At 40.8% G+C, this 11681-nt stretch overlaps 1 long non-coding RNA gene across 1 annotated transcript in view; it reads left to right on the forward strand.

The window, feature by feature from the left end:
• The window catches only part of LOC111733831, a 42453-nt gene that overhangs the window by 5366 nt on the left and 25406 nt on the right, over positions 1-11681 (forward strand). The window contains exon 2 of the long non-coding RNA XR_002778195.1: positions 10048-10202. This is a non-coding gene — a long non-coding RNA (uncharacterized LOC111733831). The remainder of the gene's footprint in view (positions 1-10047; positions 10203-11681) is intronic.

The raw sequence follows: 11681 nt of genomic DNA on the forward strand, positions 1-11681 counted from the left end.
TATTTATACTTGCCTCATTCCATAAGGGATTTCCTAAAACCAGTTCAGCAAATTAGTCTAGTTTGCTAGCCCATGACAGACAGGACAAACAGTGGAAACAGTCATAAGAAAGTTTAATATCCTTTTAGGGATATCTATTCTCTTCTAGTGGTTTTCTCCTCCTGTAATCAACCCCCTCTCCCCCTGCTCCAACTGACCCACCCATTTGGCAGAAATAGGTACTTCAGATGACTGAGAACCTGAATCTAATCAATGTAGTCCTTGGGTGACCTTGGGATGCCAGACTTGCACATAATCCCTTGGTCTGCCCTTCCTTAGTCAATAATTCAGCATGTAATTTACTGAAATTTGTGGTTTTGTGAACCACAGACTTCACTTGGAATTATTATGTCAAATCATCCATGTTATACATCAACCAACAGAGAGGACTGATTTCCACCAGTCTACACTGACTCCTACAATCTCAGCATTGCCACAAGAGAATGCCTTGAGTCAGTTTTCCAGAGATAACTTTGTTCATGCTTATAACCTGCACCCACAGTCCCCATTTTGCTAGTAATGATGAAAGTTACATCTTTCATATTTTTCAGCTGTTATGTTATTAAGGAAGATAAACCAGTAGTATTTAAAGTGCTGCATCTTTGGTCTAAATTGTTGAAACTTAATGATGGGTCCATGGGGTGTTCATTATACTATTCTTTCTACTTTTGTGTATTTTTTTGAAAGTTTCCACAATAAAACATTTAAAAAAGTCATTAATCACTCCTGGGGAGGAGTACATACATGGGTTTCCCTTTAGAAGAGTGCTTATTAACCAAGGGATTAGGCGGAATGCACACCCTTTAGTAGGGATGTACCATGTAAAAATCGGGGGAGGGGGGTGTTTTAGATTGAAAAAGGTTCTGTGCCAGAAGTTCTGATAAGGTATCCCAGAAGGGGAATGTCCTCCAGCCTGCAGTCCCCATCCACCAGACCCCTGAAGAAGCCTTGCTGAAATGAGCCATTGTTAGTGAAAGAGGCATTTGGGATTAAGGGGAGGTTGAAACCTATGGAAACAGGCCTCAACAAATTGATGAAAACTGTGTTAGCCAGCAGGCAGAGTAACATAGGCAAAGGAACTCTTGGGGCAAGAGGCAGCCCGGAGTGTAACAGGGTGTCATTCTCACCCCAGGTGAGTGCTGAAGAGGGCAAAGTTGCTAAGGAAGGAGGAGACCTGGGAGGAGAATGTGGCAAAGAAGTCCTCACTTGGGATCTCAAAGGGCAGTCTTTGGAGGATCCAGGCCCTATCCAATTTTCAGGGTTTAAAAGAGTGGGAAAGTCTTTAGAAGGCAAAGATTACACACAATGTGTCCAAGGACCTGGGACCAGTCTGCTTGGAAAGGCAGGGTCCCTAAAGTACACATCAAAAACTCTGGTTTGGTTCTTTTGTATTGTGTTTTTTACTGTGATACTGGGCAAATGAGGGTGTTGGTATGCTGCTGGGAGTGAGAAGATATGGTTGGAGAGCTGGGCATTGTTTAGGGTGTGGGGACCTAGGAGGACATGCTCTTGCAAGACCCTGAGTTGAGGTAACATGATTAGAAACTGGGGATAGAGAAGAGAGCCAGGGCAGGTCCTAAAAGGTACAAAGCCTAGATTCACCCAGCTGCTCCCAGGCAAGATTTGTGGGTGGTATGTCAGTGAGACCCAGGCGAGTGCAGCCAGTTTTCAATAGAGCTGGTCTGTGAAACTTGGCTGAGAGGACAGAGGAAGATTGATGTTTGCTCCAGAGTGGGGCTGTCAGCTGTGCTCACCGTCTCACCATGGTCCCAGCTGTGAACAAAAGTCCTGGCCCTTCATGGTACTGCAGAGCAGTCCAGGCTGGTGTAAGTCTCTGAGGACAGCTAGACCATTTTCTCATCCTGGCTGACAACCAGAAGACAGAAGAAACAATAGAAGGTGGTGGTGGTGGGAGGGGGGCAGAATTGTAAGGGAGTAAGAAGCAGTGACCAGTGGGAAGGAGCTATCAGCTTCAAATCTTAGGTCTTTGGATGCAAGTTGTAGAAACTTTTAGGGAAAGCAGACCTTTTCAGCTTCACAGATAATAGTGAATTACTAAAGGAGGTCTGCAGGGACCGTAATGCCTCATTCATTCATTTATTCATTCATTCATTCAATGAGTACCTTACTGACCAAAACCCTGGGTAATGCCAAAGTAATTGAAGATAGTTCATAAATTCAAGGAGCTTACATGGGATTTGGGGATATGTGCCAAGTTAAGTACTAAAGTGTATCTTTAAATGCTAAGTGACAAACATGGAATAGAAATCTAGAAACAAGAGAAACCTTAGGTGAAAATGGTAGTGGCTTAAAAAGCGGAAAGTAATACATGCTAGGGAAACATAAAGCAAGGATACTTAACCTGGTCCTGGAGATCAAGGAAGGCCTCCCTCAGGAAATGACGTTTTAAGTGAGACTTAAAGGCTCGGTTAGCCATGGTGAAAAGTTTGAGGATTTGAGGTGTTGAAGTGTTTCCAGTACAGAAACTTTGTGTTTTAGCCAAAGCAGTCCTCATTTTTCTGGGTGTGATCAGAGAAGGTGGGATTTTAGAAGGCCTTAGAAAGATAGACATGATTTGGCTAGAAGGAAAAGGCACCTGGTATTCCAGGTTGTCACCAAAGCGTTAGGAAAAATGAGGACTGCTTTGGCTAAAACACAAAGTTTCTGTACTGGAAACACTCTTCAACACCTCAAATCCTCAAACTTTTCACCATGGCTAACCCAGCCTTTAAGTCTCACTTAAAACGTCATTTCCTGAGGGAGGCCTTCCTTGATCTCCAGGACCAGGTTAAGTATCCTTGCTTTATGTTTCCCTAGCATGTATTACTTTCCGCTTTTTAAGCCACTACCATTTTCACCTAATGACCTACTCTTATCTCCCTGTAATTCGTTCTCTACACTGCGCTCAGAATGGTCTTTGCAAAATGTAAACCTGTTACAGCACTTCCCTCTTTAAAACTCTCCTATCCCTAACAACTTCATTCTTTTTTTGCCTCTCTTTATGTCCATCTTGCTTCCTTTCCTCTTGCTCTTCCTTCAGGTCATATCTTAATTGTCTCTGTTTCAGGGAAACCTTCCATGATACCCCATCCTCCAACTTCTACTACTCCTCTTATATATTTCCATAACATGTCCACATTTTCTTCATTTTACTATTCTCCAATAACTTAGTCCAAATTTGTCTTCCCCACCAGAATATAAGCCCTCTGAGGGCAGCGGCTATGTTTCTTCTTCACTGTGTTGCCCTTGTATTTAGTTACAGTGCCCAGCATATTTTGATAGGTACTCCACAAAAATCTGTGAATAAATGCAAAGGAGATGAAGCAATATTGGTAGGTGAAAGCCAACCTGAAGAGATTGTTCTTATATCTATGGACAAAGGGAAACCTTTAAAAGTTTTTAATTTTGGAATGAAAAAATCATTAGACTATATGGACTTTTGAAGAAACAAAACCAACTCAAACAAAACCCAGAGAACTCCAACCTCAGCTTAGCCCAAACCCTAGCCTCCCAATTATCTTGTGGACTCATGTTCTCTCCTTGCCCGTTCCCCCACCACTACCGCTTTCAAAAGCACAAGAAAACATACTCATTGGTCTTTGTAACCAGACACATTTGGCAGCAGGGCCAAATGCAGTTACTTCCACACGTGCAATTGTTCATTTGGCTGGCATTTATTGCCCACTTCCATTGTTTCAAACACTGTGCTGTTAGCTACAGATGAAAAACACCCTTTCCCCTGTTTTAATGAAGTTCGCAATTGAAGGAACCCCTACTACTGATCACTCACTTGATGGCTTCACATTTCTGGTGAAAAGTTTTACCTTACCTGGACTCAGGAAGACTTTTCAGGATACTAAGAGCCCGCAAAGGACCTACATCTCAGGGGTAGATCCTCTGTAAAACTGGGACTCAACAAGACTCAGAGAATAGATGCTTATGCCAATTTACACTAAACATTTACGCTTTTCTAAATAGCAGATTGGAGAATGTCTGGAAGGGCATTCAGGCAGTTGCCATTTCTTAACCTTATGAGGCTGGGCTTAATAAGGCAAACAGGCCTCCAAGGTACACCCCTTGAGTGAAGCAAAGTAGGGGAACTCAAGGAATGACAGGAAAATGAATTAAATTTCCCAGTAAAAATTGAGGAGCTGTTCTGCTCCCTGAGGCGTGCTGAAACAAATATGTGGTTCCAAGCAACCTTTCAAAGATAATCAGAAAGCACCCACCCTCACCCTAGGGTAGACATTAATGCTGAGAGATTTTTTTTCATCTAAGATTCAAATCCCAGGTGGCTAGGAAGGTAGCAAATAAGGATGTCAGAGAGGCAGTGCACCCCTCTCTCTTCTCCAAGGAAGGATAAAGGGAAGAAATAAGTATTGTTTTGTAGCTGCAGCCCTTGATTGAGGGATAACATCAAACATGGTATCTATGACGCTTTGAAGATATATTCATTAGTTTTGACTTTCTCGCTCTCCCTGAATCCTTTACCTTGAACATGAATCCACCATCAGGCTATCAGGGAGAGAGATTACATAAGTAGCACATAGACATGAATAAGATTAATTTCCATGATTTATTGCTGTACTATGTTAGGCAACTTTGGGTGAAGAGAGTTCATATACCTGGAGCTTGAAATCCTAAGAGATAGAACAGGAAGGGTTAACCTTAAAATCAATGGCATATATTTCATAGAAGAGTAACAATGTATTAATGAGAAACCACAGTGTGTCCTCCCTTAAAGGAACATCCTGAAACTTAAGCCAATTAAATGGCGATAACAGATTATATTTCTATTAGGGAAAGGCTAGAAGAAGTATAAGTCTAAGGGATTCACAAATAAATTCACAAAGGAACTCTGGAGAAGGATACTCTGAATTTGTAGAATTTGGAGCTTGGCATGACCACTTAACACCTGTAATATCATAACAGTTGCCAAGATTTGTGCTATTCTCTTTCTATGGGGACTGTGAACATCTAATATGGATATCAGCCAACAGATAAATATGGCAGAGGCTGGGGACCGAATGGTCATTACAGGGATAGTTTCCTCAGCTACGGACTATCTCTGGCCTTGAGTCTGCCATAGTGTACTAGTTGGTGCAGTCTCAGAAGTGAGCCTCTGGAGCTCATAAATTGAGACACTTTGGTTCTTCACTTTCTATTTCATTCTTTCCCTTCACAGCTTCAAATAAGTGGAAAAAACAAGGGAGATACACCTAGCACCTGGGCTTTTGCCCAATTAGGTTCTTAGTGTCCCCATATTGTCTGATGAGCAGACCAGACTAAATGATCTGGGAAGGCCTTTCCAGCTCTGTTGAGCCAGGTTCCAAAATTCTAAGACATTGTGATCCATTGACTCAGTTGCCTTATGGGGAATCCCATGAAAGATTAGTTTTCTAAAAGAGCCAATTGCTTGTTTTTCTGTGTGGGAGTAGTGGAAAATATAGTCAAGATAGCAAAGGCACTGCTGTGACCAAAGATTCAAGCATTCTTGCCCTTGTGATGGTCAGGGACTTCTTTATAACAGTAATTCTCACTGCCTAAAGTAGTTAGGGATTAGTGCTAAATTAAGACCTGATAAGACTGAGATCAGTCAGCAAAGGCATTGTTAGTAAGTATAAGGGGAGGGACACTAATAAGGATTTAGGACTTAGATCGATAATTTGAAAAAGAGCTTAGAATCAGATACTCAATTGTTAGATTCTTTTGTCATGTTGGCCTATTCTCAGAAAACAAGTCATAACACTCCTTGACCTAATAAATAGATTACCTCTGAAAGTTATAGATGATGCGGTCCCCCCCCACCCCAAATTTAAAAGCAGCAGTAAACTCTCTTTGCCCTGCGCCGCAAACTCCTACCCCAACTGGACTTTTATGGTGAAGTAAATGTATCAGTTGAAATTAGAGCTACTCTGACTGAAATATATATAGAGAGTGAGCGTGTGAAAGGGGTAGCTGCCTGTTCTATGACTCCTTGAAGCTGACTTTGAAAATTCCTTACCCAGTAGATAAAGCATTGAACTGAGAAATAGAAAACCTGGATTTTGTTTTTGGCACTGTTACTACCTCGTTGTCAGGCTTGGGTAAGTCACTTGGCCTCTCTGAGCCTCATTGCCTCATTTCCTGCATGGATACATGGTTATTTTACCTCAAAGGTTTACTTTAAGGATGACATGCCAAGTAAATGCTTTGAAAAGGAAAATAATACAAAGATACTTGTTATCTTCATATTATAGTCCCTCATAACACAACTCTTGCAAAATAAGTATAGATAAGGAGAACTAATGCAGCAACTGAGTGGTTAAATTTTTTTGAAGAAATACAGTACTCACTGCTTAAAAAAATTATCTAGCAAACACTAATTCATTTCATGCTATGAGGGTGATATGGGGAATTCAAAGATAAATACATTAAATCCTTGACCTCAAACTCATTTATGTGTGAGGGAAAGAGACAAGAGAACACTATAATCTCACAAATACAAATACAGAGATACATACATGGCATTATTGGAGAACCCAAATCTGTTTGGATGTTAGGGTGACAGGAATTTGAGAAGGCTTCATAGAAAATATATCTGGTTAGAGTCTTGACAGATGAGCAGGATGGAAGAGGTCAGAGTATGACATTTAAAAGCTAAGGAACAACATGTGCAAAAGCACAGAGCATTAGACAGGATGAGTTATTGGGTTCAGGGATTTGTGGGTGGACCAGCATGGCCAAATGCAGGGTGCATTTAGGGGAGTGAGGGGAATGATGACAGAAGAGACTGGAGGCACTGACAGGGGCCAGAGCAGAAAAATCTCTCAGAGGCCAATTTAAAGAATGTGGACTTTTTCTTGAAGACAATAGGGAGCTATTTAAGGATTCAAAGCAAGGAAATGTCATAAACAAATTTATGTTTTGAAAAGGTCAAATTGACCATAGTGTAGAGGTTAGGAAATGATGATGGAATCAAAAGCTGAACAAAGATAATGTCAAGGAGGATAAAAGAAGGATAGATTTCAGAAATATTTGAAAGATAGACTCAACAAGACTTGGTGATTGATTTGATCTGAGAGCTATGGATAAAGGAGTTGTCAAGGATGACTCCCAGTTTTCTGGCTTAGGTGACTGAGTAGATAGAAGTGCCACTCATCAAGATTGGTGGTGTTGGCGGAGGGGGTGGAGGAAGAGGTTTGAAGGAGGTTGTGAGTTGTTTGGCTCTAGACATGTTGAGTTTGAGGTACTTGTGGGATAGCCAGGTGGTAATGTTCAACAGAGAAATGGAAAATAAGACTAAAGCTGTGAGTAATCTGGACTGAAAGTAGGCATTTGAGAAGTAGCAGCATACAAGTTATCAAATCCATGGAAATAGTTAAGAACAGCCAAACAGTAGGTGTGCAACAAGGAGAGGCGAAAGCCAAAGATAAAATCCTGGAGAATAAGAACACCAAGATGTGATGGCCAGTGGGGTGAGAGAAGAAACTGAAGAATGAAAACCAAGGGAGAAGAGAATTTCAAGGAAGGTGTGATAGATTTGACAAATGATACAGGAAGCCATGAAAGATTAGGACAAAAAAATGTTGACTTAACAGCAATTAAGAAGGCAGTGTGAGGAACATGGGAAAAGCATTTTTGAGAGGGAGTTAGGGAGAAAGCAGAGAATAAATTACAGTGTGTTAAGGAGTAAATGGTAGTCACAAGGATATAAAAGCACGTAATAAGAATATCTCTTATAAGAAACCTGGTGGTGAATGGAAGGGGGTGCAACAAATCAATAGCTAGAGAGGAAGGTGGTTTTTATTTTTAGTTTTCATTTTGAATGAGAGAGGTTTTCTCTCTCCCTAACACCAACCCTCCTTCCCAATTGTCATCCTCCTCCTCCTCCTTTTTCTTCTTCTCTCTGTCTCCCTCCTCTCTCCCCCTCTTTCTCTGAAAAAGCTGAAGCTTAGAGAGATTAAGCAATTTGTCATAGTTACATAGTTTGTAAGCATGTTATATGGCAGCAGGAAGAACCCAGAGACAGTGGAGAGACTGAAAATATGAAAGAAAGATGATTTTAACTTGACCCCATTTGTGCTTTTGTGAGTGTGGACTCAGCAAAATGAGACAACAATCTGATGTTCAAACCAGGCCCAGGTGCTAGAAATTTGCAGATGTAAAAGAGAGACTACAATGATATGGTCTGGTCATATAATAGCTAATCTTCATGAGTACTTACTATGAGCCAAACACTGAAGCACCATGCCTACATTCTCTTATTAAATTCCCACCACAACATTATGAGGCAGGTACTGTTATCACCTTTATTTAACAAATGTGAAAATCGAATCACAGAAAGATTTGATGATTTGTTCAAGATCACACCACATAGTTATCATGTGCTAGATCTTTCAGAGCCTTCAAATGACCCTTTAGAAGAGGAAACTGAGGCTGAGGGAGATGAAGTCATTTATCCAAGAACCCATATCCAGTGAATAATGGACTTATGATGCGAACCCGGGCTCTGTCTGGTACCAAAGCCACACTCTTAATCACTATACTGTCGTGAATGAAAGTTATTCAAATAGAAAATACGTGCACATTTTTCTAGATCCAGCTATGTAAGGCAAAATGTCCCTAAGACTTAAGCGATAGTAAGAATTGCCCTTGTTCCAGGGAGTTGATAGTGAAAGCATGTACTTCCTTGGTAATGCACCGCCCAGTATAATGCGGCCAGGACATTTGTAAAAAACCTCATGATGAAAGTAGAGACTGAGAAAAACAGAGCTACTCAGCAATAGCTGCGTTCTCATGTGACTTTTTCAGATTACTTCATAACAGCAGCCATACTGCATTCTTCCATGGAGAGAAAACTCTGTGAGTGAGAAAGCCTCTGGCTCAGATGTCCTTCCTCTTCCTGGCCTGAGATTTGCTAACATGCTGTTCTGATGCCACTACTCCAAGTTTGTAAACTTGTAAATGTTATCTTAGATGTGAAGTATAATGGAGCAAGGAATGTTAGGTTGGGAAGAACAGCCTAACTGCCATCCCTTCAGAGATGACTGGCTCTCTAGTAGGAACAGCATGCGGAGCAGGAAGAGGCAGGTGGTTTTATTGCCAAAAAACTCTTGACTGTACTTGCTTGACACTGCCAAAGTTTTCTTTGGTGATTGATTTTTGAAATATAACTTGATACTTGTCTTCATATTTGGAATAGGATTAATGTTTAATCGAATAATTATCATTCTTTATTTGACAATATAATTTATTGGGTTTTGATGTCTTTTTAACTTTGGTTCTGTTATACCCAAGGGCCAGCCTGTGTGTGCGAGCAAGCGTGTGCAGGTGAGTGCATGCATGTGTGTGAGTGTGTGTGTATATGTGCATTCTATCTGATTCTATAAGTTCCTTTCCAGGTCTGTTTTTCTGTAATCAATGGGCGAATGGAAAGAAGTTGAATAGAAATGTGGTCTATAATAAACCATGTGAGAAGTCATGCTCTTATTTCACATATACATATGCTATATATCCAGAGCTGTGTGGACTAAAAAGTTTTATAAGATGCAATCCCTGCCCTCAAAGGGCTGATTCTACATTCCTTCCATTCAGCAAGTGATCACACTACCTGGATTCCTAATCACTTGGTGGTTCCCATGCTTGGATGATTTGTTTTTCATTAGCAGAGCAGCCTGGGAAGATCTTTAATCTCAACATATTTTTAATTTTAATTTAATTTAAGAATTTTAATTTAAGATTTTGACAGCCAGAAATGGTAAGATGATAATAATTATTACAACATTGATAATAGTAAATGGAAAATGAAGTGAAGCAAGTGAGGACACATGTAGAGATTCCCAGGAGGTGATATGTTCTGGACAAAGTTGGGATATTTGTATAGCTCAGTAAAAAGGAAAAAGAACTTCAAGAGTCAACTTAACATTTTAACTAGAAGAGTGTAAGTTCTTTTATGATAGGTTGGGAAAAGGCTTATAGGAGAAAGTAAAAATAATAAACTGTATTCTCTACCTTGCTTCTACACAGAAAGCTCTTTTTGATTTGACTGTGGGTTCTGAGAGAACAAGAGGTCCTGCTAGTGGATTGAGGGGCAAGAGGAAGACAAATCACTGGTTTCTTAAATAGGAGAGCAAACTGAAGCCTCAACAACTGAGTAAATAAATCCCTTTCTCTGGAAAAACGTATGTATAAAATATTTAACTGGCATTAAATATTAGCAATGAATTAATGAAAACACCCAAAACAGTTTATGTGGGAAGTTTTTTTCCTTCATAAAATATGCTATTTTAAAACTTAAAATCACTTCATATGTGATCCAAGTAGAAAGTAGTATGGGTCTCTGGAAGGGTGGAGTACTATAAAAATGAAGGTAAATGGAAGTGACCTCCAAGTGAGTCTCTTTTATCACTTCCTGCCAACTCACTATGGTGAGAAGAGTCCAAGTTCAAGAATTTCATGATTGAATGGATTTATAGGTGTCAGATGTTTCCAGTGGGACCCAGCATCCTTCCCTTCCCCAATACATGTGTGGAAAGGGTGAGGAAAATGAAAGCCATTTGTACCTGATTGTGATATCATGTGTCGCCCTTCTCCGCTTGGGGGCTCAGATGGAGAGGGACAGTACCATCCACCTGGCATTGCCTCTGAGTAGCTTTGTGAACTCCTTGGGGCTATTATGTTGGTTGGTACTTTGGCTTCTTTGGCTCACAGCACCAGCTGATGCCCTGAGCTGAATCCCGGTTGGGCAGGCTCTACTGCTCAGTGCAGTAGCTGTCTCCAGAGCATTGTTCATGAGACTTCCAACAGGGCAGATTTGTGCAGTTGGCCCATCTGGATGAGATCTCTAACAAGTAGAGCTCTGTGTGATAAGCTCATCCCCATAGTCCACCCCACCCTCTGCTACCCCCGCCTCGAGCTGCAGCAGCCTGACACCCCAGCCCTGCCATAGAGAGTATCAAAGAGATACTCTCTGCTTCTTTCAAAAGGGTGTTGCTTGTGGTCTCTCATTGATTGGCATTACCTAGGCAGAAATGGGAAAACAGGGACTCTCTGCCCTCTCAATTCAATTTCCTCCCCTAAGCAGTCCTTTAGTTTTGAATCTTCTTGGTACCAGTCATAATAACATCAATAAGATTAATTTCTGGTCCAGCTACCCTGGTCAGCATAGAATGTTCTCCTAAAAGTCTAGAGACAGACAAGAGGAGTATCTCATTGAACAGGAAAGAACAGACAAGATCAATAGGAAAAGGTGGGGAAAGAAAGCCGAGCTCTTGGCTTCATTTGTTTTGGTCTCTGGATTTATTGCCTTTCAATTTGGAACACCATTTTGAAGAAAAGAGAAAGAGAAGGAAGGATGAAGAGAGGGAGCAAAGGGGAGAGAATTCAGAGAGAGAGAGAGAGAGAGAGAGAGAGAGACAGAGACAGAGAGACAGAGAGATATGGAGAGAGACATTGGACTCACATAATTATTTATTCTTAGTCCAGGAAAAAGGTCAAGATCTTTAATCATTTGATCACCTCTGTCTTCCAGCTATTAGTCCTATACTTTAATCTTCCTTTTTTCAGTTTCTCACAATTGGATCATTTCAAAGGACTCAGTATAGCAGGCCCATGCTTCTGCATGTCCCAGTAGTATGTCAGGTCTGAAATAGACTCTTCCA

The sequence above is a fragment of the Pteropus vampyrus genome, unplaced genomic scaffold (genome assembly GCF_000151845.1).
Source record: "Pteropus vampyrus isolate Shadow unplaced genomic scaffold, Pvam_2.0 Scaffold653, whole genome shotgun sequence".
In the NCBI taxonomy this organism is placed as follows: Eukaryota; Metazoa; Chordata; class Mammalia; order Chiroptera; family Pteropodidae; genus Pteropus; species Pteropus vampyrus.